Source organism: Neophocaena asiaeorientalis, unplaced genomic scaffold (assembly GCF_003031525.2).
Source record: "Neophocaena asiaeorientalis asiaeorientalis breed wild unplaced genomic scaffold, Neophocaena_asiaeorientalis_V1.1 scaffold175, whole genome shotgun sequence".
NCBI lineage: Eukaryota > Metazoa > Chordata > Mammalia > Artiodactyla > Phocoenidae > Neophocaena > Neophocaena asiaeorientalis.
Window position 1 is genome coordinate 1,709,050 of NW_020175390.1, and position 24,627 is coordinate 1,733,676.

The window sequence follows — 24,627 nt, forward strand, 5'->3', positions numbered from 1 at the left end:
GGAGTTAATGATAGTGACAAGAATATATCAAATTTATGAGTGAAAAACTAGAGAAAGAGGAAAGGTGATGGGTATAAGAAATTAAAATGGTCATTGTTTTCCAGCCAGGGGTGAACATTCAGATAAGGGAAGGGAAAGTACCTGCTTTTTGAATAGTGTAAGGAAAAGAGGAGTCGTTAGAATAGAGATTTTAGTTTGGGATGATTATAAAGTAGATACAATGAATGTGGATGGTTGAAGTAGAATGAAAATACTAATTCATAAAGTAGAGTAGGTACAAAATGAAGAATATTTATGATTATGTTAGTATTTAGGATCCCTTTTCATACATTCCAAAAGTAAAATATAGTTTATAGATGAATTCACTCATCACATGCATGAATGTTGATATGGTGCTTTCACTAATATACGGTGAAATTTTTCCCTATGAATCATTTTCCCCAACTTCTACTAGGTACTTAAATCAAGTTAATTCTAGGAAGAAGAGACAATGAGTGTATTTTCCTGGTCCAAGCCATTTTCTCCATTCTGCCTTCAACAGCAGTAAAGTATGAATTGTGCTCTTATTCTCAATAGGCCATGCTGCCCAATTTTCACTGGATCAGAAACAGATGGAGAAGTAGTATCATCATAAACTCTCTCTTTCTCTCTCTGTCTCCTTCTTTCTCTGCCTTTCTCTTTCTCTCTTCCCTTCTCTTTCTCTTTTTTCTTTCTTTCTCATATTTACATGTATATATGTAAGTGAATAAATATACACATTTTAAGTGACCTCTTAAGTTGCAATTCTTCATAGATGTTTTCCTTGGCACCTACACAAATTCAAACTCTTAGTTTATATTTCTCATAGCATCTTCTACTTCTATTTCTTGAACTTAATACAATTTAAAGTAAGGAAACGTTTGGGGGATTGTTTATTTTATCTTGCTTCATGAGGTTAAAATGGGTCAACTTTATTACTGCTATGATTATCACTTCATCACATTATCTAGCACAGACTAGAACTCAATAAATACATTTTGAATGAGTAGTTACTTACACTCATTGAGTTCCATACTCCTCAGTTTTAAACTGGAATTATAACACCTACACAATATACAAAACATGTAATGTCTCAAATCTTTTTTAGCCTATTCACTTTTATAGGTAATGTTAATTTTTATTTTCTCAGAACTGATTTCTCTTTCTCAGTGCTAACTACAAAAATCCCATTGCTTTACTTAGATTTGAAGATTCAAGTCCCCTTGACAGTTTTCAAATAAGTTTCAGGAAGATAAAAAATGTTCTCTTTTCCTTGCAGTTGAAAAAAGCAAATAATCATCCGTATTATACAACTGTTGGCATAGCTTTGGCATATAAGTTTTACCTTCTAATAGAAATAAAATTTTGATTAGCTGTTTAATATTTGTGGGCCTTTAATTAATATCTACTTTTCCATATTATGATGGCTATAAATTTCATTTTGTTAGCCATAAGTTTATTGCATTTGTCATTTCCCTCTTCTCCCACATGCAGTACACTTGGAACATAAGCAACAACAATAAAAATTACACTAAATTATCTACTAGACATATTTGATTTCTTATTTTAAAAGGTTTGAGTGTCATTTAAACTGACACTACCCTCTAGCTTTGGTTTGAGGATTGCATATAAATCACCAGGCAACCAGCAGAGTGACAAACTTTGAATTAAATGCTCAATTAAATTTGGTGATTCTACATAATGAAAAGTACTTCATTAGATGGACGGGTCATTAGCATTTGGGGGCAATTGTTAAGTCTGATTTTGTTTGTTCATATATGGATAACAAAACACACAGTGTCACAGTGAAATGAGAAACCTAATACGAGATTTTTCCATGAATAATCTTCCTCCAGATTAGAGAGAATTTTTAAATAATTACTTTAAACTGATTAAAAATATAAAGGAAAAACAATAAAAGGAAGTCTTCAGATAAAAAAGAAAAAAATAACTAATCATTGGATAAATTTTCAGAGTAAACAATTTCCATGAATACAAATTGGGCCTCATATTCCCAGTTTGTTTCCAGAACAAAGTCAAAGTGTCATATTATATTAGGTGAATAATAAGACTGCACAGCTCATTAAAGCATAAATTCATTTCTTTGCTTCTCTTGTGGTGTAATGTGTTTGCATTTTGCCCTGAGTACAGATACTAACATTTATCTGTGATTAAAGATTCACAGACCATTAACAGTATAGCAATTTCCATGCAGTTAAGGCAGGGAAATAAGATGTTTTAAAAATTATTTCCCATCCCATGTGCAAGTTAGTCTCCCTTTCTTCAGTTTAGATTTTTTCCACTGGACGAACACATTCCTAGATTGGCTTTCTCTACAGTTAATGTAGAAGTGTTCAATAATCCACCACCTTCTTTTTTTCTCAGTAATCATTTAAGCATTTTGTGATTTTGTCCTCTGTGAGGACTGCCTCAATTGATTAGGGAAGTGAGTGTTAACTCTAAAATTGTCTGTCTGTATTCTGAATGTTATCTGCTGGAATAAAAGAAGGTGAAGATAAGGAAACTTAATCGACAGATACAAGGCTGAACAGCTAATTATCAGAAGCGGGGATGGGGGAACCCTATTGATATAAAATTGAATATCTACAAAATGTTTTCCAAGTAGTAAAGTATTGCAGTGTGCCTGGGCAATGCCTTGCTAGTGATATTAAAATGCCAGCAACTGGCAACAAAGAACAAAGTGTTTTATGTCAAATATCTGGGTAAAATTATCTGTTCCACATTTAATCATTTATTAAAAGTATAGAACAGATGATTTGGGGTGAATTTTATCTATTCTGCAGTCATTTGTTTAAGAAATATGCACCGAACACTTGCGTTAAATTGCACGCTTGAAAAATAGTATAGTGGGTAGGAGCACAGATGATGAGGATAAATTTCATGGATTAAACTTCTCTTTCTGTCATTTTCTAGCTGTGTGATCTTGAATAAGTTGTTAGTTAAGCTCTCTCTTCCTTGATTTCCTTCCTAAAACAGGGTGTGACAACAACTGCCAGTACTCATCACTATCCAGGTTTTCTGTTTGTTCATAGATACAGAGTCCAAATATATTCCCCATCTCACGTACATTTACATCAATTCAAGTGAACCTCTTCCAGCCAGTGAATTGAGAGCAGAAGTGACTGCAACTAGTCCAGCCTGGCCCATAAAACGTATTTGTGCATAATTTTGTTCTTTTTCCCCAACAATATGTAAAAAATAAAGAACTCTGATGATGTTCATGACCTAAGCCACAGAATGGAAGATGGCAATGTTCCTGAATCACTGCTTGGAGAAGAAGCTTTCCTGCTCCACATGCAATCTACTGTGATATGAGAGAGAAATATATTTTTATCACATAAATCTATGAATATTTGATACTTTGGGGGGTTTTTTTGTCCCTTGCTTTTTAGGTTGGTGCTCTATGATTGGACTTGGGCCAATGGAATGTGGGCAGAACTGATGTAAGACACCGCCATGCCTGACTTTTAATGTATTCTGTGCGCACACCTCTATATGACTCTCTCCTTGTCAAGGAATTGTAAAGGCACATGATGAAGATGATGTTATAAAAAAATATAAGAAGTTTAGAGCCCTGAGTTACCATAGGACTCTGATAAGTCAAACTTTATACTGGTTAGCACTGAGATTTTGGCGTCCATTTCTACCCAGTAAAACCTGTCCATCCCTAACAATGAAGTTGATGAGGAAGTCTGTCATGGATTAGAACATATGAAGTAGTTTTTGTGTTCTTGGAAATTTCACAATGTACTTGGGAAAGAAATACATGATAGCTACATTACTACTTTTAGGAGTAATGGAATTTTGCAATTTTTCACATCAGTTAGGAGAGTGACATGAAAAAACACAAGGATTTATATTTGATGATTCTTAAGGCAACGATTTAGTTTAAGTATATAAGTACTAAACAGATACTTTATTTTAGTTATTTTAAAATGAATTTTCTCCCATCAAAAAAGTAGTTACTATCAAAGTATACAGTTCACATAAAATGTTTTAATAGAAAATTACATTTTTAAAAAGGTAAACTCTTTGAATTTCCTTCTGTCAGCTTTTAATCAAGTGGCCTTTGAAGATCTAAATCTGTTGAGCTCCTGTTAACTCCATTAAGATTCTGTACCATTGCTGGCTTTGAGCCTGCAAATTCCTACTGGCCTTTTCATAATTTACAATAGATGATTAGGCTTTTATTTACTTTTGTTTTTTGTTAGGTGTGCTCTATAAATTTGTTCTTCAGATAGACAACCTAGAGATGAATTTATAGAACTTATAAAGTAATTAAAATTATATTAATAAATAATATTTTCACACAAAAAACATTTCTTCCATCATATCACATCCTTCACAGTCATTTAAAACATATAATTTCAGGTTTCCTTCTCCTCTAGAATATTATAGTTATGAATTACAGATTTCTCTCGCCCTGGTTGGAAATGTTATTCTTCCAATTGATTTTTAACAGTGGGAAAATAGCTTTAGAAATGTAAATGATTCCTATTTTCAAGCCAGTATTTAGGAATGCATGACTGTCCAAAGAAAAAAATAGATGTGTTTGTAGTTCTATCATTCTCCCATGTCATATGTCAATCTTTGGACATTTCTGTTATTACACTTTATATAACATTTAACAGGTAATCAGCAATATGAGATTTTCTCTGAAAAAGTAATTTTCTAATAAGGAATCTGAGACTCTAAGATACAAATATCTAATTTAACATTTCTCATAAGAGGTAAAGTCAAAATTAAAAGAACCTATCCTGAGTCTTTGTTTTTAACCACTAGGGTATGCTATTTTCATTGTTTCTTAATTAAAATAATTTAACAAAATTTCATTATAAATAGATAATATATAAGAACATGTTTTTTCCCCTCATGATACCATCATTTATCTAACAATGTGAAGTTACTAATGAAATCAGAAACAACATCAGAGGACATTTATATTTTGTTTTCCTTCTGAATTGTTTCACATGATTAAATCATCAATTATTAAAATTCTTGCAAAACCAAACAAATGGGACCTAATTAAACTTAAAAGCTTTTGCACAGCAAAAGAAACCATAAACAAAATGAAAAGACAACCTACTGAATGGGAGAAAATATTTGCAAATAATATGACCCATTTGAACTGTAAAGGGTTAATATACAAAATATATAAACAGCTCATACAACTCAATAACAGAAAACAAACAATACAATTAAAGAATGGGCAGAAGACCTGAATAGACATTTTTCCAAAGAAGATATACAGATGGCTAAAAGGTACATGAAAATATGCTCAACATTTATAATCATCAGAAAAATGCAAATTAAAACCACAATGAGATATCACCACACACTTGGCAGAATAGCTATTATTAAAATGTCTACAAATAACAAATACTGGCGAATATGTAGAGAAAAGGGAACCCTTGCACACTGTTGATGGGAATGTAAATTGGTGCAGCCACTATGGAAAATAGTATGGAGTTTCCTCAAAATACTAAACATAAAACTACCATATGATCCAGCAAATCCCCTCATAGTTATATATCTGAAGAAAACAAAAACACTAATTTGAAAAGATTGCTTCCCATTGTTCATAGCAGCATTATTTACTGTAGCCAAGATATGGAAGCAACCTAAGTGTCCCTCAACAGATGAATGGATAAAGAATATGTGATATTTATATATACAATGTAATATTACTGAGCCATAAAAAAGAATGAAATCTTACCATTTGCAACAGCATGGATGGACCTGGAGGGTATTATGGTTAGTGAAATAAGTCAGACAAAGAAAGACAAGTTGTGTATGTTATCACTTATATATGTGTAAATGTATATAACCAAACAGGAACAGACTCACAGGTATAGGGAAAAAACTACTGGTTACCAGTTGGGAGAGGGAAGAGGGAGAGGAAGATATGGGTGGGGGATGAAAAGGTACAAATTATTATGTATAAAAGACATAAGCTACAAGGATGTATTGTACAATACAGGGAATATAGTCAACATTTTATAATAACTATGAAATGCGTATAACCTTTAAAAATTGTGAATAACTATGTTGTACACCTGCAACTTATATAATATTGTACATAAACTATACTTCAACTAAAAAAAGGCAAAAAATTGGTTTCAAGATATACCTTATCCAATAAAGAAAAACAATGGACATATAAACAGAAAGACGGTTCAACACAACCAAAGAGGAGTATTACTATGGATCTGATTTAAAGATACTGACCCAGGATGCACGAGTAATATAATAAAATATAAACATATTTTTTAATTGCTAGGAAACATACAGTGTACATAAACAAAATTCCTCATTTAGCAGAATCAGTGAATTAAAACAAAACAGAAACATAGGATTTTTGATAAGTAGAACTGTCTCCAAATCAGTTTTGTCACTTTCCAATTATGTTAAACTTTACAAATCACTGAATCTCACTGAGATAAAGAGATGGTTATAAGAGCCCCAAGTACCTGATAAGACGATTGAATATATTAAAAAAAAATTCTTAGTAGAATGCTTTGTTATACCTATGGTATAAATAGATAACTCCTATTAAATAATACATTAAATTGTATTAAAACACACATTTTATTGATGTCATATTAAAATACAAAACTTTAATTTTACTTTTTTATTCACTAGGTGAATTAAGGTATTCAGGTTAACTAAAAGTTAAATAATTGATTCTCTGAATTCTCATATATCCCCAAATGTCAAAATGTGTCTCACTAGTTATGGTGATAAAATTCAATTTGTTAGTAAAGGTGTATGTTTGGAAGGTTTCAAAAGAAAGATTTTACTTTTTCCCTTTCTCAAAGTATAAGGAATGGCTAGCTTTCAAATTTGTTTTATTAAAATTCTGTTTATCACACCTCTTTTATTCCAATAATTTCATAATCTATTTTTATTTTTTACTACAATCATTCCCTCCATCCTATTTTTTCTGCTTTCTTTTTTTAGTGTACTCTCTTTTTATCTGCCTCCTTTCATTGTCAGAGGTCTGTACTGTTTGAAGTAGCAAAACAATCAAGTATTTACTGCCTACAAGGTAACAAGGCTTAAAATATCTGCCACATGATTTAATATTTTCTCTGAAACAGTAGGGAATACTAAAGGCTTTTTTTGGAAGCTCCACCAGAAGAGGTAGTCACTAGAATCTTTTGGAATGAAAGCTATTTCCTACCATAAAGGAAAATACAAAAAATTGGGAGGAACACAAATGAAGTAATAAAGCAAGAGGGAACACCAGAAAACAATCAAATTGAGGCATTCAAACTTAGCTAGCCATGCCATGAGAGACCTCAGGGTTGTCATGCTCTCATGTTTGTTTGTTTTTTTAATTTAAAAAAACTTTTAAAAAATTTTATATTAGAGCATACTTGACTTACAATGTTGTGTTAGTTTCAGGTGTATGGCAAAGTGATTTAGTTATACATATACATATGTCCCTTCTATTTCAGATTCTCTTCCTATATAGGTTATTACAGAGTATTGATTAGAGGTCCCTGTGCTATACAGTAGGTCCTTATCAGTTATCTATTTTCTATATAGTCAGGTGTATATGTTAATCTAAACCTCCTAATTTATCTCTCCCCCCCCTCACCTTTCCCCTTTGGTAACCATAAGTTTGTTTTTGAAGTCTGTGAGTCTGTTTCTGTTTTGTAAATAAGTTCACTTGTATCATTTTTTTGATTCCACATATGTGATAACATAGAATATTCATCTTTTTCTGTCTTACTTCACTTAGTATGATAATCTCTAGGTCCATAATGCTGCGAATGGCATTATTTCATTCTTTTTTAATGGCTGAGTAATATTTCTTTGTATATATGCACCACATCTTCTTATCCATTCATCTATTGATGGACATTTAGGTTGCTGCCATGACTGGCTATTGTAAATAGTGCTGCGGTGAACATTGGGGTGCATGTATCTTTTCAAAGTATGGTTTTCTTCAGATATATACCCAGGAGTGGGAATGCAGGATCATATGGTAACTCAATTTTTAGTTCTGTAAGGAACCTCCGTACTGCTCTCAGTAGTGGCTGTACCAAATTTACATGCCCACTAGCAGAATAGGAGGGTTCCCTTTGCTCCACACCTCTCCAGCATTTATTGTTTGTAGACTTTTTGATGTTGGCCATTCTGACTGGTGAGAGGTGATATCTCATTGTAGTTTTGATTTGCATTTCTCTAATAATTAGCGAGGTTGAGCATCTTTTCATGTGCTTTTTGGCCATCTGTATGTCTTCTCTGGAGAAATGTCTATTTAGATCTGCTCATTTTTTATTGTTTTTTTTTCTTGCTTCTCATTTTTTATATTGAGCTGCATGATCTGTTTTTATATTTTGGAGATTAATCCCTTGTCAGTTGCATGGTTTGCAAATATTTTCTCCCATTCTGTGGGTTGTCTTTTTGTTTTTTTTTTATGGTTTCCTTTGATGTGTAAAAGTTTAATTAGGTCCTCTTTGTTTATTTTTGTTTTTATTACCATTACTCTAGGAGGTAGATCCAAAAAGATATTGCTGCCATTTATGTCAGAGTGTTCTGCCCATGTTTTCCTCTAAGAGTTTTATAGTATCTGGTCTTCCATTTAGCTCTTTAATCCATTTTGAGCTTATTTTTGTGTGTGGTGTTAAAGAATGTTTTAATTCATTTTTTTACATGTGGCTGTCCCATTTTCCCAGCACCACTTATTGAAGAGACTGTTTTTCCTCCATTGTACATTCTTGCCTCCTTTGTAGATTAATTGACCATAGGTACCTGTGTCTATTTCTGGGATTTCTATCCTGTTCCATTGATCTATAAGTCAGTCTTTATGCCAGTACCATACTGTTTTGATGACTGTAGCTTTATAGTATACTCTGAAGTCACAAAGTCTGATTCCTCCAGCTCCGTTTTTCTTTCTCAAGATTGCTTTGGCTATTCAGGGTCTTTTGTGTTTCCATACAAATTTTAAGATTTTCTGTTCTAGATCTGAAAAAAATGCCATTGGTAATTTGATAGGGATTGCATTGAATCTATAGATTGCCTTGGGTAGTATAGTCATTTTGACAATATTGATTCTTATTATCCAAGAACATGATATATCTTTCCATCTGCTTGTGTCATCTTCAATTTCTTTCATCAGCATCTTATAGTTTTTGGAGTACAGGTCTTCTGCCTACTTAGGTAAGTTTATTCCTAGGTATTTTATTCTTTTTGATGCGATGGTAAATGGGATTATTTCCTTAATTTCTCTTTCAGATTTTTTGTTGTTAGTGTATACGAATGCAGGAGATTTCCGTGTATTAATTTTGTATCCTGCAACTTAACCAAATTCATTAATGAGCTCTGGTAGTTTCCTGGTAGCATCCTTAGGATTTTCTATGTACAGTACCATGTCATTTGCAAACAGTGTCAGTTTCACTTCTTCTTTTCCAATTTGGATTTCTTTTATTTCTTTTTCTTCTCTGATTGCTGTAGCTAGGACTTACAAAACTATGTTGAATAAAAGTGGCAAGAGTGAATATCCTTGTCTCTTTCCTGATCTTAGAGGAAATGCTTTCAACTTTTCCCCATTGAGTATGATGTTAGCTGTGGGTTTTTCATAAATGGCCTTTATTATATTGAGGTAGGTTCCCTCTATGCCCACTTTCTGGAGAGATTTTATCCTAAATGGGTGTTGAATTTTGTCGAAAGCTTTTTCTGCCTCTATTGAGATGATCATATGGTTTTTATTCTTCAGTTTGTTAATGTGGTGTATCACTTTGATTGATTTGAGTATATTGAAGAAACTGTGTATCCCTGGGATAGATCCCACCTGATCATGGTGTATGATGCTTTTAATGTGTTGTAGGATTCGGTTTGCTAGTATTTTGTTGAGGATTTTTGCATCTATGCTCATGAGTGATATTGGCCTTTAATTTTCTTTTTTTGTTGTTATATCTTTGCCTAGTTTTGGTATCAGGGTGATGGTGGCCTTGTAGAATGAGTTTGGGAGTATTCCTTCCTATGCAATTTTTTTGAAGAGTTTCAGAAGGATAGGTGTTAACTCTTCTCTAAATGTTTGATAGAATTCACCTGTGAAGCCATTTGGTCCTGGTCTTTTGTTTGATGGGAGTTTTTAAATCACAGTTTCAATTTCAGTGCTTGTGATTGGTCTGTTCATATCTTCTATTTCTTCCTGGTTCAATTTTGGGAGATTGTACCTTTCTAAGAATTTGTCCATTCCTTCTAGGTTGTCCATTTTACTGGCATATAGTTGCTTGTATTAGTCCCTTATGATCCTTTGTACTCCTGTGGTGTCCATTGTAACCTCTCCTTTTTCATTTCTAATTTTATTGATTTGAGCCCTCTCCCCATTTTTTTTTTTTTTTTTTTGGTTTTGTTTTTTTTTTACCCCATTTTTTTTTTTTTTTGATGAGTCTGGTTTTGTTTATCTTTTTCAACAACCAGCTTTTAGTTTCCTTGATCTTTTCTATTGTTTTCTTTGTCAACAACCAGCTTTTAGTTTCCTTGATCTTTTCTATTGTTTTCTTTGTCTCTGTTTCATTTATTTCTTTCTGTTCTGATCTTTTATGATTTCTTTCCTTCTGCTAACTTTCAGTATTGTTTGTTCTTCTGTCTTTAGTTGCTTTAGGTATTAGGGGTTTTTCTTGTTTCCTGAGGTAAGATTATATTGCTATAAACTTCCCTCTTAGAACTGCTTCTGCTGCATAACATAGGTTTTGGGACATATTTTTGTTTTCATTTATCTCTAGGTATTTTTTATTTCCTCTCTGATTTCTTCAGTGATGCATTGGGTGTTTAGTATTATTTAGCGTCCAGGTGTTTCTGTTGTTCACAGTTTTTTGTTTTTTTTTTTTCTTGTAGCTGATTTCTAATCTCATAGGTTTGTGGTCAGAAAAGATGCTTTATGATTTCAACTTTCTAAATTTATTGAGGCTTGCTTTATGGCCCAGCATGTAATCTATCCAGGAGAATGTTCCATGTGCACTTGAAAAGAATGTGTATTCTCCTGATTTCAGATGGAATGCTCTATAAATATCAATTAAGTCCATCTGGTATAATGTGTCATTTAAGAGCTGTGTTTATTGATTTTCTGCCTGGATGATCTGTCCATTGATGTAAGTAGGGTGTTAAAGTCCCCCAATAATATGTTATTGTTGATGTGATACTGTTGATTTCTACTTTTATGGCTGTTAGCATTTGTCTTACATACTAAAGTGCTTCTATGTTGGGTGCATATATATTTGCAATTGTTATATCTTCTTCTTGGATTGATCCCTTGATCATTATGAAGTGTCCTTCTTTGTCTCTTATAAGAGTCTTTATTTTAAAGTCTATTTTGAGTACTGCTACTTCAGTTTTCTTTTGATTTCCATTTGCATGGAATATCTTTTTCCATCCCTTCACTTTCAGGTGTTCCTAGATCTGAAGTCAGTCTGTTGTTGACAGCATATATATGGGTCTTGTTTTTGTATCCATTCAGTCAGTCTATGTTTTTTGGTTGGAGCAGTTAACCCATTTACATTTAAGGTAATTACTGATATGTATATTCTTTTTTTTTTTCTTTCTTTTTGCGGTACGCGGCCCTCTCACCGCCACAGCCTCTCCCACTGCGCAGCACAGGCTCCGGACGCACAGGCTCAACGGCCATGGCTCACGGGCCCAGACACTCCGCGGCACATAGGATCCTCCCAGACTGGGGCATGAACCCATATCCCCTGCATCAGCAGGTGGACCCTCAACCACTGCGCCATCAGGGAAGCCCCAGATATGTATATTCTTATTGCCATTTTGTTAATTGTTTTGGATTTGTTTTTGTATGTCTTTTTCTTCCCTTTTTTGTTCTCTTATCTTGTGATTTGATGACTATCATTAACATTGTGTTTGGATTGCTTTTTCTTTTTTATGTATGTATTTATTGTAGATTTTTGGTAATCTCACAGTTACTGTGAGGTTTGCTATAGCAGTCTATATGTATACAAGATTGTTTTAAGTTGTTGCAATATCCTGCATTTGTACTCTCCTCTTCTCATGATTGCTGGTTTTGATATCACATTTGTGTGTGGATGATTTCCTACCTTTACTGTATTTTTGCCTTTACCAGTGAGCTTTCCCATTCATAACTTTCTTATTTCTAGTTGTGGGTTTTTCTTTTCCACCTAAAGAAGTTCCTTTAGCATTAGTTGTAAAGTTGGTTTGATGGTGCTGAGTTATTTTTGCTTTTGCTTGTCTGTAAAGCTTTTGATTTTTCCTTTGAATCTGATGAGAGCCTTACTGGGTAGAGTATTCCTGGTTGTAGGTTTTTCCCTTTCATCACTTTAAATATGTCATGTCAATCCTTTCTGGACTGCAGAGTTTCTGCTGAAAAATCAGCTGATAACCATATGAGAATTTCCTTGTATGTTATTTGTTGCTTTTCCCTTGTTGATCTTAATATTTTCTCTTTGTCTTTAATTTTTGTCAATTTGATTAATAGTGTCTCAGTGTGTTCCTCCTTGGATTTATCCTGTCTGGTACTCTCTAGCTTCCTGGACTTGGGTGGCTCTTTCATTTTTCCATGTTAGGGAAGTTTTCCACTCTTATCTCCTCAAATGTCTCAGGCCCTTCCTCTCTCTCTTTCTCCTTCTGGGGCCCCTATAGTGCAAATGTTGGTGCATTTAGTGTTGTCCTCCAGGTCTCCTAAATTATCCTCATTTCTTTTCATTCTTTTTTCTTTATTCTGTTCCATGGCAGTGATTTCCACCACTCTGTCCAGCTCACTTATCCATTCCTCTGCCTTATTTATTCTTCTATTGATTCCTTCTAGTGTATTTTTCATTTCAGTTATTGTATTGTTCAACTCTGTTTGTTTGTTCTTTATATCTTCTAGTTCTTTGTTAAACATTTCTTGTACCTTCTTGGTCTGTGCCTCCATTATTTTTCTGAGATCTTGGATATATTTACTATCATTACTTGGAATTCTTTTTCAGATTGATTGCCTATCTCCACTTCACTTAACTGTTCTTCTGGGGTTTTTGCATGTTCTTTCATCTGGAACATATTCCTCTGCTGTATAACTTTGTCTATCTTTCTGTGTTTGCAGTCCTGCAGGCTGCAGAACTGTAGTACATCTCACTTCTGTTTTCTGACCCCTGGTGGATGAGGCTTGTCTAAGAGGCTCATCCAGGCTTCCTGGTGTCAGGGACTGGTGCCTGTCCACTGGTGGGTGGAACTGGGTCTTGTTACTTTGATGGGCAGGGCCGTGTCAAGACGTGTTTACAGGCAGCTGTGGGCTCAGGAAGACTTTAAGCAGCCTGTCTGCTGTTGGGTTGGGCTATGTTCCTGCCCTGTTGGTTTGACCTCAGGCATTCCAGCACTGGAGTCTACAGGTTGTTGGATGGGGTAGGTCTTAGTGTCAAAATGGCAGCCTCCAGGACAGCTCACTCCACTAAGTACTCCCCAGTACCTCCACCACCAGTGCCCTTGTCTCTTCAGTGAGCCACAGCCACCTCCTGCCTCCACAGGAGACCCTTCAAGACCAGAAAGTAGGTCTGGCCCAGGTTCCTATGAAGTCACTGCTTTTTCCCTGCATTCCAGCGCACACAGGACATTGTGTGCACCCTCCAAGAGAGGAGTTTCTGTTTCCCCCAGTCCTGTGGAGTTCCTATGATCAAGCCCACTGGCTTTCAAAGCCAAATGCTCTGGAGGCTCCTCTTCCTGATACAAGACCTGCAGACTGGGGGGCCTGATGTGGTGCTCAGAACTTTCACTCCTGCGGGAGAACTTCGGCAATACAATTATCTGCCAGTTTGTGGGTCACACACCCAGTAGGTATGGGATTTGACTGTATCACAAATGAGCCCCTCCTATTGTCTCGTTGTGGCTTATTTTTCTTTGGAAGTAGAATATCTTTTTGCTAGATTCCAGTCTTCTTGTTGATGGCTGTTCAGCAGTACCTGTGATTTTGTTGTTTTCATGAGAGGAGGTGAAGGGAGGTCCTTCCACTCTGCCCTCTTGTTCTCACACTTGCTCTCGTGTTCAAGAAGGAAGTTGATCTTGAATCAGGAACTTACAATGAAATTTGGCATTTTCTTAGTGGACAGAAATAATCTTAAAAATTAAACAATGAAAAATTTAGAAACCTGAAATATAGGTACTAAAAAAGTATTCTTCAAGTTGTATTGTATAAGTGTAAAAATATTAAATATATTATTTCGGTTAGCTTCAGAAAATAAAATGGTAATGACAAGCATTTGGAGATAAAATGTAATCAGGAAGACAGCAGCTTTCTGCACATGGTTATGTATCAAATTTCTGTAATTCTTGGTTAATACACCAAGTGTGAAAGTAATAATAAAGCACTTCTTTGATTACCGAATTTTTAGAACTGCATGGTGGACATGTCCTTCACTTTCATCTTAATATGTTAATTTCCACTCATCTATACTTTAAAATTTTGTCTTAATTAACATGCACATTTTTTAATGTTAGTGCTAGAGTGATTTAATTTAGATTGTAATGCTTATTTTGAACTTTCTAATGATTTTCTTTTTATTTATATATCCATTCATTCATTTTTTCTTTTACATATTCAGTACTTATAAACCACTCTTCTGTTTGTTTAGGAACGGAGTGAAGAAAAAATGATAGCATTGAATGGTGAGTCCTATTTAGTGTTAGAAACTAATACAGAAAATTATGCTTTAGTAAGTTTCTAGAAGATAAATCAAAACAACCAGAAAGCAGAGTAAAGTTGAAGTAATGCAACTGTGGAGACTTAAAGTCAGAATGAGAAACATCAGAGAAAGTCATTTCTAGTTGTTTCTTTTTCTTTCTTTTTCTTTTTTTTTCTTTTTTCTTTTTCTTTTAATTCAACTGAGACAGAAGACTGTAAGTTCAGGCATATATATATGGAACGTTTATATCTCCAAAGGGCAGAGCTAGTACTTTTTGAGGTTTAATAGAACATATTTTCTTTCAGGTACTTGATCAAATATTAATGTCCAATCACATGCATTTACTCATTACTGCAGAATAGCTTTCAGTTTCTTTACATTATTCCATTTGTAAGTAATTCACAAAGTTTAACTGTTTTTGAAAATAATTTTTAGAACTTGTTCATTTTATATTTCAAGTCATATCAGTTCTTGTAGATTTCATGGAATCAAATTCAGACTCATATGATGCCCTGAGACATCTGCCACACACATTAAGTCCCTTAACAACTGTCACTCCTCTCAACTCACATGTCACTCAATTTATATTTAATTTTCTGAAATATATGACTGGCTTTCCAAAAATCCCCAAATCTCACAAACATAGATAAAGTGAGCATGAAAGACAGACCAAAAAATCACGTACAATATATTTCATGTTTTCCTGTTGTGTGATTGACTAAAAGAATTTCCCTAGGAGAGAATACAATGAAGAACTTGCAGTTTTCTGTTTTCTTCTCTGCCATCTGCCTGTTTATTTCTTTTAGGTGATAATGAGTGTGAAGAACAAGGAGATCGGCAGCAATGAATTTAAAATATTCCAATCTGTGGATCATTTCACTAGAGACTCCTGGGGATGCCTCAATCTCTTTCTACAGTAAATGTCTTTTAAATAATGATTTATATAATTTTTTTCTCCTAAAAATATACTCAATTTAAATTCCTTGAAAGTAAGTAGTATTATCTCAGTTTTTCTAATATATTACATAAGCGAGATTCACAGTAGACATTTGATAAATACTGTGTTTTTACTCCAGGTGTAAGAACTTGGAATTACTGAATCATGTGCAGAATGCAATGTTAATTTTTGAATGACTTCCAGAAGTGTGTCATCTACAAATCACATAAACAAAAGACAAGGTGTGTACATCTTCTTTGTTTATTAATCTGTTAATTAGGGAAATAATGGTTCTAATGGTATAGTGATGTTGAAAGAACAGTATATATAAACCATGCATGAGACATTATAAATGCTGTATAAGTTACTACATCAATTGTTTTGTATTAGGGCACCTGTCCAGACACAGATAATAGAAGTTACTGACTTTAAATGAATACTTCTTTTCATACTTCTTGGTGATATACAATTTCCTTTAGTAGTGAGCTGAACAGGATAATGGAGAAACTAAAAATGCTTTTTTTTTTCTTCTTTCTTCTCTAGAATAGGCTATTCTTAGACCACAAATGGAATATTTAATGTACCACTGCAAGAGACATGAGTCCCTTGACTGCCCCCCACTGAAATCCACCCCCAGATCAGACTTTTGAAAGAGAATTGAAGGAATATATTTTATAGTAAGTTCATAAATAAATTTGTAATTGTTCACATCAAAGACCTCCCTCCTTGAATTTGGCATGTTATGAGGCAGAACTTTTGTATCATAAAGGGTTTTTGTCTTGTTAACACACTCACACCTATTCTTTTTCATATAAACTAAAACGAATTTCATAGTAAAATCTACACTTTTACTGTAATCAGTACTGTCAGGAAGATCAGTAAAGAAAGAAATATCCAACACAAACTTTCACAAGGCTGGTTTTTCAACTCTATTTCAAACTTATATATTTTCATTTAGGATCAATCAAATAAGTCATACTCTAAGACTTTCAAAAATTTGTCAAATATATATTCCAGAAGCCACAAAAATAGTCTGAGCAATGCAAGAATAAGCATCTTGAACAAAATCACTTCTTACATGATTTCCTATTAATATTATGTTTTTCAATCAAACTTACAGGTTTATTCAAAGTAATGAAGTTATAGAAATATTGTACATTAATGAAAATATTGTTTCACATGTTCCTCTTCTGTATAATATTGAACACTTTAATATCTAAATTTTATAACAAAATAATACAACTATAGGGTTCCTAGATATACATTCAGAAACCTTAATATTTATGTACAAAAATCATTTATTGTCCACTTTCTTACTATCCACCCTAATCAAGGTGTTCACACAATGTATGCCTAGATGTCCAAGTAATCATTTACAGTTTGAATATTAATTGAAGAATATCTATTAATAAAATAAAAATGGTAATCAAAACTTCCCACTTATGCATATCATAAAAACAAATATATCACAAATGTTTTCTATAAGTAAGTTTAACCAAAATTTAAAAACAGACAATCCTCTCCTCCTAGAAATTTTCCCCATGAATATAAGCACTTTTGCTCAATTTAATACTGCATATTGCCAAAGAAAATCTACCTTGAGCAGAGTTAAACAGGCAAGGAAAATCTCACTCAAGACCATGACAAAAATTATTGAATGCTGGGGTAAGCTAATAAAAAAGTACTAGAGGACATATTGGGTTGGAATGGTGGGGGCTGCTCAAGGTGATTAAGCCATCTGTATTTGCTGACCTTAGGCTCATAGAGATTGGGAGATAGAAATTCTATCTTTCTTGATTGCACTGCAAAAGGATAGTTCTCAGATCCTTGAGAAAGACCTTCCTGAGTTATAAAATTGTCAAGAGGATTTTAAAAATATTCACTTCTCTAAGGGACAGAGAAAAAGTTTGCAAATTTTCTAAGCCTCTAAGAAAAGTGAGGTCAGGACAGTATAGTCAGGAAGAAACTTATCTAAAGTTTAGTCAACCTGAGGGGAACTGTAGTCACTTTAGTCATTATCTTAACTACTGTAAAAAAACAAAACAAAACAAAGGCAATGAGTAAAAGATTGGGAAAAAATGTAGAGTATTATAATAAGTCATAGGTAGATAGATATAGTTATATACAAGCTAACAAATAAATTCAGTATTTTCTCCCAATAACAGCAAAAGCCAACTAAAAATACAATAGAAAATGAGATAGTATTCAAATGACAGATAAAGATATATTGGGAAGTAAATCTAATAGAAAGCATAAATCCTTTACAGAAAAAATATAACATTCTATTTAAAGCACATACAAATATATTTCATAAATGGCATACGTATTTGAATAACTGTAGACATGCATAGTAAAAGTCAATTTTCTCCAAGTTAATGAAAGTCCACCAGTAATTAAATCAATTTTAGAAAACCTTATTGTTTTTAACAACTCATCATGATCCAAAAATAAAACAGGAAATTTGAATATATTATATATATATTTATATAATATATATATTATATATATTTTTTCTAAATTTAAAAAATGTTGACAAATGTTAACTAAATTTAATGTGATGATCATTTTGCAATATACACAAATATTGAATCATTATGTCATACATCTGAAAATAATATAATGTTGCATGTCAATTCTACCTCAAAAAGTAAAATAAAATAAATTTTAAAAGGAATAAAATAAAAATAACAGTTTTTGCATTTAAATATTTAATCAAAAGAAAATTTGTTTATTTACAACATGAAATATGAAATTGAAATATATATAAAATTAATTGAATATTATAGGAATGTGAAATTTCTCTATTTTTTAATAGAAAATAATTCCCCAAGCACTATTCACTGAACCATCTCTCCTCTTACTCATCTATACTACCAAAATGGAATTTTTTATTATATGAATGAATTTCTGTATTATCTCTCACTGCTCTTATTTATTTAATGCTGAGCCAAGGTTGCAGTTACTTATGTTTCATAACTGTAAAATAGGCACTAATATCTAGCAAGACACTCTTTTCCACAGTTTGCTTTTCTCCTGTTACAAGTTTTTAAAAATTTTTTGATGCAATATTTCTATATGAATTAAGATGCATTGTCATTAGTGTAAAAAAATAATTAATTCAGATCTATGCTCAAAAGTCACCTCCTGCACACCTTACCCTGTTTTACTCTTCTACATGGGCTTGAAACACATTGCATGGTGTATTGTACAAAATACATAAAAATAAATTTCACATTCCCTATCATATATTAAATATGCATTTTATATTTGTCTGCCTCCTTTATTAAAATATAAGCTCTTTGAAGGCATTGATTTTGTTAATTTGGATCATTGTTGTATATGTAACATGTACAACATTCCTTACCTTGCAGTAAGCTCTAAATAAATTCATTTTACATAGATGAAAGAATGAATGACATCTACTTCCACCCACTCACCCCCTCCAAATACTTGTTTCAGGAATGCACACTTCAAGTCTCATGCAGCATTCTCCTTAGGACTATTATTGATCTAGGTACTACTGGTCTGTTCAAACTGAAAGAAAATACTTCATTCCCTTAATAGGGAAGTGATTTCCCCAATCTCTCACTGATGGAAAGGATAAAGTGTGTGACTTCAGATTGCTGACACACTGCTAATATATTTTTTGTGAATATGAGGGATGTTACTATGAAGACAAAATGAGAATTCAAAGGAAGGCTGGGCAGAGTTACTAGCAGGGATAATAAAAAAGAAATTGCCTCTGACCTCAGGATGCATAATGCTTGGCTACTGCCTTACCTTTGAGCATGTTGCTATTTTTTAGATTGCATATTTTAAACATTTTAATTCAATATATATATTTAAATAAAAATTGAACTTGAGTTTAATATTACTTGCAGTTGGAAACACTTACTAGAGTGGGATCCAGAAGTTCCCTTCAGAAGAATTTGTCACCTCCATCAGGAATTGCTAGTTTTCTCTAAGCATGCCAATTTAGTAAATATCCAGTCAAAGATGGGAAAAATTCTGTCAAATGCTGGTGATCTCCCTGCATGAAATAAAAGAAATAGCAACAAGTTAATCATCATCAACACAATGTCAATTCCCGAAATGCAGCATAGCATTGTAATTAAGGTTGAATGCTCCAGATTCAGACAAAACTTCTAAATTAACATTTCAACTTATATTAATTATGAACACTGTGCTTTTGAGCAAGTTTCTAAGATTCAGTTTCTTTGGAAATATTTTGAAACTGCAAAACTAGTTAATTATTAATGATAAATAATAAATCTGGGAGAGAAGGGTTACAGGCTATTAATTATATGGTATTTGTGTGGGAAGGTATTTATGTGGCGTAAACTTGAAAATCCATAGCAGTGGTCAAATAGTGACTTCAGTTTGATAAAGGGAATAAAGCTAATAGGCAAAATATATGATGAGAGAAAACAAAATATTTTGTTGTTTTTATTGTTACCTTTTCTATAAAAATTGTTTTGAAGATCTCAATGTAACTTTTAAATTACTGGTAGTATTTTTAAAAAGGTGATTTAGGGCTTTCCTGGTGGCGCAGTTGTTGAGAGTCCACCTGCCGATGCAGGGGACACGGGTTCGTGCCCCGGTCCGGGAAGATCCCACATGCTGAGGAGCGGCTGGGCCCATGAGCCATGGCCGCTGAGTCTGCGTGTCCGGAGCCTGTGCTCCGCAATGGGAGAGGCCACAATAGTGAGAGGCCCATGTACCGCAAAAAAAAAAAAAAAGGTGATTTAAACGTTGAACTTGGGTCATATGTTTTTTAAATACCGTCTGGTTGCTTTATAAGACTATTTCGTGTACCATATTTTGAGATGAGAAAACTTAGGCCCTGCAGAAATGGATTGTAAGTGGCAGAGAAATCATGAAGCTAGTTTTCTTTTCTGTTAATCACATTGAATTTCTACCACAGAAACCTGTCAATTAAAATGGGCTTTTGTTACATTCTTAAGGAGAAACGAAGTCATTATGGGCTAGTGAGACGGAATGACACAATATAACTCACAATAGTGACAGTATTAAAAAAAATCACTCTGTCTGCTGTGCCCAGAATAGAAAAGGGGGAGAGAGATGTGTATGGAAGCAGGAGGATAGGTTAAGAGATTATGAAGATGGATGATCATGAAGTGGATGTCTGTGGAAGTAAGGAGAAATATTCTGATTCTAGATATTGTTTGAAAGTAGAATCAACAATATTTGTTAATTGATTGGCTATTGGGATATGGCAGAAAAAGATCAAGATGACGTCAAGGTTCTGGACCTGAGAACATAGAGAGAGGGTATTGAAGTTTACTGACATAGGAAATAGAATATGAGTACTAAGCATGTGGGAAAGAGAGGTGAAAAGTAAGTTTTGAAATTTCTTTTCATGTCCAAGTATAGGTTTTCATCCAGGAAGTAGTTAAATACAAGAACCTGGAATTACAGAAACAATGTGAAGTAGGATCATAAAGTGGAGAATTTTTAGGATATATATGATATTTAATGCTATGGAACCACAGAAAAGGGCAAAGAAACTGGCTGGAAAGCTAGAGGATGTCACAAGTACTAGCTGTAATGCAATTACTTTTGTCTGAGTCCAAAGACAGCTATTGTTTCATGCCTAAAGTACAAGAAATGTATAAATCTTACTTGTAGGCTTCCCCGGGGCTCTGACTCTGTCATTTTATATTATTGAGAGGAAAGCAGGGGAGAGGGAAAAAAAAATAGAAAAGGCAAGGAAAGTGAGGGAGATGTGGTAAAAAAAAGTTGCATCTTTAAGAAAAGTGTAAAATAGTTAAGAGCTGTATTAAGGTCCCATAAAAGAACTAAAAACGGAAATGCAGACAATTTAGTGAAATATTATATAGGCTATATACCTATCAGCTTGCTTCATTCTGATGACTGTAGTAGACATTCTTATTGTACTGTTCACATTCCCTTTGCATACAAGTGTAACTATTTGCAGGCTGAAGATACTAGCTTAAATTTATAAGCTTATACAGAGAATTGTACTTGGCTGACAAAAGCCATCTAATAAGATACCTGGCACAACTCTTAGAGTCAGTCATAAGCCAACAGATACATGGGTACAAAAGCCTGGATTTTTTGTCTCAAGACACCAGAATTCTGTAGCACAATTTTCAATTCAGGTTCCCTGATGGATCAAGCCAAGTCTAGATTTACCTGGCATCCAATCATAGCTTGGCTCTTTCTGCTTACCTCAGCTTCTTATAGGTTTCTACAGAAGAGCACTCCCTCAAAAAATCATGTACACCAGATTTTTAAATCTCAGGTTCTGTTTCCAGGAAAGATTACCTAAGGCAGATTTTGGATATATTTTGAAGATAAAGTTGTCAGGATTAGCTGATCATTTAGTTCTGAGAAATGAGTATAAAATATAAGTCAAATTTGACATTAGGAAGGAAATTCTAAAGATAGGTTAATGTATTTAGCTCATTCATCAGCTAAAGTACGAAATGGAACTGAAGACACCTTCACTAAGGTAAGTTAACTATTGATATTCCATGGCATGCTGTAGCTGTACAAAAGTTAGGATTTGCACCAATATCGAGTTAAGATAAGATAGACATAGAAAGGAATGCACTGACTCATACAATATTTCTGGAGTTGAGATAGATGGGGAATAGTTGCTATTAGAACTCTAGAATCAAGTGACTGTTGCTGAGGACGAATAATATTTTGGAAGGAAAAACTGTTAGGCTCAACGGAATCCATTATGTATGCAAAGAAAAATATAGCATCTAGAACTCTTCCTATTCAACAAAAATCTTCATCTACTGTGTCAGAGGGTTATTCATGCTGAGCACTAGACTTAGGACCTAATTTTGAGTAGGAGATCATCAGTAAAGGTTAAATTTTCAGGTTTGCAATTCTACTGTGCCAAAGTCTGGGCCCTGTCAGAGAAGGAGCAGACTTTGGGGCATGTCAAGGCAGATGACTGAGAAGAATGAAGACCCAGCATTCCCTGAAACCTGTGGATCTGCAGGAGTAGCCCATTCTTTCTTGTTAAGTGAGAATGCCCCTTCTTCCCTTGCTTGAAGACTGTGCAGAAGTCTCAAATAATGCAGCAGGGAAACTAATAACATTGAGATTAGTAATGGCTGATCTCTATAGACAAGGGCGTACAGAAAATAAAGATGTTATCAAAGTGGAATCCTCAATAGCAAAAGGGATGATAGGAAGCTGAAATATCAGTGGCCAATGGCAACACTTAACCATCAGTTATAAGGCTGGTGTAATAACCATAATCAACAGTGTGTTAAAAAGGTTGTCAAAGAGTGACCTTCTCCTCAGGTACTTATGGAAGTGGCTAATAGAAAATACACTTCCAAGAGACAAAATAGACGGACAGCCAACAAAGGAACTGCTTAACATATATAAATAAAAGATACCTACAATGTATGAGCAGAAGGCTAAAGGCAATCAATCCAATGGAAAGCTATGATTCGCCCACTGGTTTCAAGAACTGAACTAGTACTCAGACTCAGCACCCTTTGACTGAAGCAAGGGATGGTCCTCATGAAGAAGGACTATGCAACCATGTAGTATGTGGACTCAGTGGTAGTTATTCTGCTCCCCCGCAAAGGGATCTATAGTCATTTACATAGTAACCATGCCACAGTGAAAGGGAAATAGCCCGTATTTCCAGAAGTATTAGATTCAGGGTCCATGTTAACATTGATACTCAAGGGCCAAAAGTGTTGGTTAAAGTAGAATAGTATATAGTGATTAGATGTGAAAATTGAGCACTAACCGGTTCTATTTCATAGTAAATTCACTGATTTTATTGCCCAAACTGGTGATCACTTCCCCATTCCCAAATATACAATTCAACTTAACATATTTAGAAGTGGGATCTTTGACTTATAGAATAAGAATTATTATAGTAAAAAACAAACAAGCAAAAAATGGAAATCTTGAAAACTTCCTATCATGCCCAGTCAAGAAAGTCAATCAAAAACAGTAGGCCAGGGGGGCTTCCCTGGTGGCGCAGTGGTTTGGAGTCCGCCTGCCGATGCAGGTGACGCGGGTTCGTGCCCGGGTCCGGGAGGATCCCGCGTGTCGCGGAGCGGCTGGGCCCGTGGGCCATGGCCGCTGGGCCTGCGCGTCCGGAGCCTGTGCTCCGCGGCGGGAGGGGCCACGTACCGCAAAAAAACAAACAAACAAACAAACAAAAAAACCCCAGTAGGCCAGATTACTGCCACTCTCAAAAACTTAACTAATATAGAGATGATATTTCCCATTATTCCCATGTTTTATTCCAACATAAAACCTTTGGAAAAACTAGGAAAATCATGACAGATGATAATAGACTAGCAAAAATGTAACTAAGTTTGAGTCACAATTTTAACACTTTTACTAATTGTGGTACTTTTAGTATAGAGTAGTGCAGCCTTGGTAAGGGTTATATAGATATTGGTCTGGCAAATGTGTTTTATTTCTCTCAATGCCCACCACTAAAGAAGATATGCAGTTTTAATTCACATGATATGACTATCAGTATACATTCATAGTCCTGTCAAAGATATCTTTAATTCTACACTCTGATGCTATATAGTCTAAAAAAACATTTGGGGCTTCCCTGGTGGTGCAGTGGTTGAGAGTCCACCTGCCGATGCAGGGGACACGGGTTCGTGTCCCGGTCCGGGAAGATCCCACATGCCGCAGAGCGGCTGGGCCAGTGAGCCATGGTCACTGAGCCTGCGCGTCCGGAGCCTGTGCTCCACAACGGGAGAGGCCACAAGAGTGAGAGGCCCGCGTACCGCAAAAAAACCCCAAACATTTGGAGGTGTCATACTGATTCATTATATTTGTGATATTGATTAAATTGTAACCAGCACTTTAAATTGTAGCAAGCACTCTGGATTCCTTATTGAGACATAAACATAAAAATTGTAAAGAAATTGTTACTTTGGTGAAGATTTTAGGTATGCAGGGGTTTGGGACAGGCCAGGACATCTTCTCCAAAGAAAAGGACAAGTATTTGTAACT